General features: G+C 39.6%; 1 long non-coding RNA gene across 4 annotated transcripts in view; it reads left to right on the top strand.

The window, feature by feature from the left end:
* The first annotated feature begins 811 nt into the window (after window positions 1-811).
* The window catches only part of LOC113747239 (uncharacterized), a 170,849-nt gene continuing 165,571 nt past the window's right edge, over window positions 812-6,089 (top strand). For all 4 annotated transcript variants that reach the window (XR_003463469.1, XR_003463471.1, XR_003463470.1 and 1 more), the window contains exon 1: window positions 812-1,433. This is a non-coding gene — a long non-coding RNA (uncharacterized LOC113747239). The remainder of the gene's footprint in view (window positions 1,434-6,089) is intronic.

The following is a 6,089-nucleotide window of genomic DNA, read 5'->3' as shown; positions in this document are numbered from 1 at the left end:
TACCTGTTTTGAGCCCTCTACTGATACATGAAATAATTATAAGAATAAAACCACCGATCTCAGTGCTATTTCAAGTTAGGTGCCATTGTGCATATTTCATGTTGGTCTGTAGCCAGTAGCTACAACAGTGATCGGCCAATTTTAACAAAACAGTGTAGAGAAAAAAGGGAGGACGGTGACTGAAAAGTCAGACAGAGCTGATAGGTACAGTATATTATTCATGATAAAGTAAAATTCTGTGTGTTTCAATTTTCTGCAGTTAAATTCTCTTTATGATCTGGGCAAGCCTTTTGGAGTGTTGAACTTCTAATATGGGTGTACAATCTTTTTTAAATAAGGGTTATACACGACTACAGAAGCTCCTTTTAAAAAGGTCCAGTGTGTAACATTTAGGAGTATTTATTGGCAAGAATGGAATGCAATAATCATTAGTATGTTTTCATTACCTAAAAAATCATCTTAAAATGAGCCCTTTATATCTACAGTGAGAGAACAAGAACAGACAAACCAAACCCTGATCTAGATATGGCTATACTGTACATTGGCAGCCAGTTTTTCTCACATATTTGGAAGGAGAGGGTAAGCGTGGGGGTTATTCATCTAGTTGCAATCTGCAAGTTCACCACTAGGTGCCACTAAATCCTACAGACTGGCCCTTTAAATCCAAATTCTTTTTCCCCCTCACTATTTCTCACAGCAGCAGCAAGTTTTAATTTGTCGTAACAGGAAAAGCACAGGTGTAACTAATGACATTAATGATATCACTCTTCAATCAGGACGCACATTTCAGGTGTGTCAGCATGAGCCAGCATGGACAATATCTGAGATCTGACGCGGGAATACAAACACTGTTAATTTATGCGATTAACTACATCTGTGTCCAGGCACATGGCCAAGGCGTCACGGTCCAAAACACAGCAGAATCCAAAGGCAGCACTCAGGAGCAAACAGTTCAAGTAAAAGAGTCTTTGCTCGTCGAGTTTACAGGCAGGCAAACAAGGTCCAAAGGGGCTAGGCAGAGGCGGAATACAAATAGTACAGGCTTGGTTAAAAAGACAGGATCAGGAGCAGGAAAACATTGGAGGCTGTAAAGTTAAGGCGTGAACAAAGAGTAGGACGTTAAATGAGGGGGAATGACAAACAGGTGTGTGATGAAGGTGAGCAGGTGAGATCATTCAGTAATCAGGAGAGCTTCAGGAGGGAGGGGCTAAGTCTGAGGGCAACACAAGGTGCACCTGAGTGAGTCACCATTTACTCCTCATACATTTATCTTTTAATAATTTAAATAATATGCCATTACCAAAGAGTTTGCAGAACACATTTAGCTCATGTAGAAACCTAAGACTAAACTATCACGTCAAGCCTTGTCTTCTCAAAAACAAGTGAGAGTTGGAATACTAAGGGACTGGACGTTATCAACAACAGGTGGACAGGTGAGTCCAAATTGTTTTAAGCTGTATTGGCTTTAAGTTGCTGTTAGCAAAATGAACATGGTAACAGTTTTTTGGCTCAGTGTTATCTTTCAACATGTGTTAGTCGTGGTTTATGCTGTATGTATGTCAACTCTGTAAGTTTTTTTTTGTTTTTGTGCACCATGTTGGGTGCTTAGTAACTGCTGCTGGTGGTATTGTGTTAAATGTCTGCTGCTAAGCTAGGGTGGGTGGCTAGCAGCTAATGTTGTCAGCCTTAAGTATTGCATTGTGGTGTGTAGCTTCTGACTGCTTATACCGAGTGACATGCACATGATGCTGGTTGAGGGATCTACATAGAGAAGAAACACCGTTTCATGGCATCATATGGGTTGTTGACATGGCATTTTCATTGTCCCATAAGACAAAAATTAATGTAATTAATATCACCATCATTTAAAATGCAGTTAATGGTCAAACATTCCTTTGTTTTACATGGACCTGCTGTTATAAAAACTGCTCTCTCAGATTTTTCAAAATTTTGAGCCAAATCTCAAAATTGTCCTCTGGTGTGACTGTCTCCAGCACTGCTCAATAAATTGCTACTTTTATCATTTTACAAGAAAAGCATTTATAAGTTTATAAATAACTCTGGCATAATTGTACAAGTGTCTTTTTTAATAAATGTCAATAATTTTTTTCATTCATATATTTCTAAAAGCAGAGGCCAGATTCAATTTGAGCTCACTTTATCTCGTGCGGATTCATCTTATCTCTGACATGACTTTACATTGCAATTAAATTAGATTGCTCTTAACGGGTATATGGACCGGAAGCTTCTCTCATCTCTTTACATGCTTAAATTGAATAACGTAGCCCAAGGTCCCAAAACAACTATTTCGAGATAGTAGGGCTGCTGACGATAAAAGCTGGTGTTTCTTTAAGAAAATGTCTCATTCAGGATGGGCAATATCAACTTGATTGTCACGGCCCAGATATAGATAAACGTCTCACGAAGGCTGCAGTTTATGGGAAAACGCACTGTTTTCGCGAGGGGCAGAGCATCAGTCGGGGTAGCCCGTGGCTTGCTGAAAACGTGGGGACAGGAGAAAAACTGATGAGGCCCTCTTACCACCCACGGCATAATCTATTGAGGTGGGAGTGCAGATGCAAGGTGATGGCCGAGGGCGAGTCAATAATGACCAAGCTTCATCCAGTGGCTTGCAGTGCACAGGGTCTGCATCTCCATCTTCCACTCGTTGTGAGTTATGGCAATAATCTCAGAGCGGGTGGCCGAGGGATCTGAAGGGGTCCGATGTGGCGTGCTGACCCATGACATCTGACTGATATGACTAATGCTGACCGACACACGCTCCTCAGTTTGACAAAATCCACAGCTGTCAGAGCTTCATGCTCAACTCCCACTGATGGATTGTGACATTGAGTTTTTGATGCTTTAATTGCTTTTTTTATTGCTTTTTTTCTGTTTTGTTTTTTTATATTTAGGGATGTATAGAGGAAGATGAGAATGACGTGCAGCAAAGTCCTCCAGCCAGAGTGAATCAGGAACATTTGCGTTGTTGTATGCCCCCATAACCCTTCAGCTGACTAAAGAAATGCAATTTTTGCAGGTGGTCTTTAATGGCGGTCATATTCCCATTATGTTTGGAGTATTAAACGATTGAGATGAGGATGATCAAGAAAGAAAAAATGTTGATAATGTATTTACTGAACAGTTTTTAATTACAGTTTCCTCTAGATGGGGTCAGCTGGAGAAAAAAAGAAAAAAAACGTGGATTTGTAAAAAGCTGTAGGTTGGTTAACCCAAGTAAACTCAGATATTCACCTCTGTGAATGTGTTTACTCACCTGTTTTCAGAGCAACTGCATCAGTCAATGAGGGGAATTAAGGTGGGTAAACTACACAGACATGCAAGAAGTAAATAGACACCTATTCAAATTCAAATTAAAGGTGTCTATTTACTTCGTGCATGTCTGTGTACAGTATACCACTACAACCCAGGCTTGTCCTCGCATTCATGCATTCACACCAATATCACCCTACAAACTCTTTATCTCCATGCAACTTTAAGTCCATAGAAGGTAAAAACTGTGGCTCCTAAAGGGTGGAGTGGACCAACAAACCAACACAATAACCAACGTAGGTAACCTAGAGAGCTGCTGGTGGCAGATAAAAAGAGCAAGAGGTATAATCCGTGCCCACGCATTTGCAAAATATTTTATATATTGCAAAAAGCGTGGGCAGTTTATGAATCCAAGAGCCATGATTTATAAACAGTACAGTTTACACGTGGATCTTTTTTTTTTCTTCTATTCAGGTCACCTCAGGGAGTCTGTAAGTTCTTTCAAGGAAATTGTTTTTGAATTGTTTATAATTGCTAAACTTGACTAAACTCTCTTATGATTTCCCCGAAATTTGCACAAATTACTTTCTTTCTACAAAAATTCTTACGTAATTACAGTATCACTGCAAAGTAAGTTTTATTCTCAATGTGTGAATCCTTTATTTATATATTTATTGGTTAGCCTCAAAAGCGAGGACTCATCTTCAATGATCACTTTCCAAAATTCATTTTAGTCTGCTTTACTTTTTTGTTTACGGTTGATTTTCTGAACAGAGTTTGACTAAACATTATCTTTTACTGTCCAGCAACCACGGGCCAGATGAGAGAAGAGCTTAGCTGATAAAACTTTTAACACACTCGGAGTCCTTTTCATGTTTGTCTCTCAGCACCATAAGGTAAACAAGCAGCAGTGCTTTGCAAACTTGTTTTTGCTCTGGGCTTTGCCCCTCAGATTTATTTTTGAAACCGTTTCGAGTGAGCAACCATACACAGTATTATTTGCTGTGGGTGTTCTCTTTTTTTGGGTACATTAGACTGTTACCTGTTTTGAGCCCTCTACTGATACATGAAATAATTATAAGAATAAAACCACCGATCTCAGTGCTATTTCCACTTAGGTGCCATTTTGCATTTTCTGTTGGTCTGTAGCCATAGCTACAACAGTGATGCCAATTTTAACAAACAGTGTAGAGAAAAAAGGGAGGGCAGTGACTGAAAAGTCAGACAGAGCCGATAGGTACAGTATATTATTCATGATAAAGTAAATTACCTGTGTGTCTCAATTTTCTGCAGTTAAATTCTCTTATGATCTGGCAAGCCTTTTGGAGTGTTGAACTTCTATATGGGGTACAATCTTTTTAAATAAGGGTTATACATGACTACAGAGCTCCTTTAAAAAGGTCCAGTGGTTAACCATTTAGGGTTTTATTGGGCAAGAATGGAATGCAATAATCATTAGTATGTTTTCATTACCTAAAAATCATCTTAAATGAGCCCTTTATATCTACAGTGGAGAACAGAACAGACAACCAACCCTGATCTAGATATGGCTATACTGTAATTGGCAGCCAGTTTTTCTCACATATTTGGAAGGAGAGGGTAAGCGTGGGGGTTATTCATCTAGTTGCAATCTGCAAGTTCACCACTAGGTGCCACTAAATCCTACAGACTGGCCCTTTAAATCCAAATTCTTTTTCCCCTCACTATTTCTCACAGGAGCAAGTTTTAATTTGTCATAACAGGGAAAAGCACAGGTGTAACTATGCACATTAATGTATCACTCTTCCATCAGGGACACAATTCAGGTGTGTCAGCATGAGCCAGCATGGACAATATCTGAGATCTGACGCTGGAATACAAACACTGTTAATTTATTCGATTAGCTACATCTGTGTCCAGGCACATGGCCAAGGCGTCACGGTCCAAAAACACAGCAGAATCCAAAGGCAGCACTCAGGAGCAAACAGTTCAAGTAAAAGAGTCTTTGCTCGTCGAGTTTACAGGCAGGCAAACAAGGTCCAAAGGGGCTAGGCAGAGCGGAATACAAATAGTACAGGCTTGTTAAAAAAGACAGATCAGGAGCAGGAAAACATTGGAGGCTGTAAAGTTAAGCGTGAACAAAGATAGGGTGTTAAGATGGGGGAATGACAAACAGGTGTGTGATGAAGGTGAGCAGGTGAGATCATTCAGTAATCAGGTGAGCTTCAGGAGGGAGGGGCTAAGTCTGAGGGCAACACAAGGTGCACCTGAGTGATCACCATTTACTCCTCATACATTTATCTTTTAATAATTTAAATAATATGCCATTACCAAAGAGTTTGCAGAACAGATTTAACTCATGTAGAATTAAAAAAGATTAAACTATCACGTCAAGCCTTGTCTTCTCAAAAAAACAGTGAGAGTGGAATATAAGGGACTGGATGTTATCAACAACGGTGGACAGGTGAGTCCAAATTGTTTTAAGCTGTGTATTAGCATTAAGTTGCTGTTAGCAAAATGAACTTGGTAACAGTTTTTTGGCTCAGTGTTATCTTTCAACATGTTTAGTCGTGTTTATGCTGTATTGATGTCAACTCTGTGAGTTTTTTTGTTTTTTGTGCACCCTGTTGGGTGCTTTAACTGCTGCTGGTGGTACTGTGTTAAATTCTGCTGCTTAAGCTAGGGTGGGTTGCTAGCAGCTAATGTGTCACCTTAAGTATTGCAATTGTGTTTGTGTAGCTTTTGACTACTTACTGAGTGACAGCACATGTTGCTGGTTGAGGTATCTACATAGAGAAGAAACAACGTTTCATGCTCATCTAATCTATTTGATTTTT

This window comes from Larimichthys crocea, chromosome XIII, assembly GCF_000972845.2.
Source record: "Larimichthys crocea isolate SSNF chromosome XIII, L_crocea_2.0, whole genome shotgun sequence".
Classification (NCBI taxonomy): domain Eukaryota; kingdom Metazoa; phylum Chordata; class Actinopteri; family Sciaenidae; genus Larimichthys; species Larimichthys crocea.
Note: the sequence above shows the minus strand (reverse complement) of the source record. Positions and strands in the feature narration are given on the sequence as shown.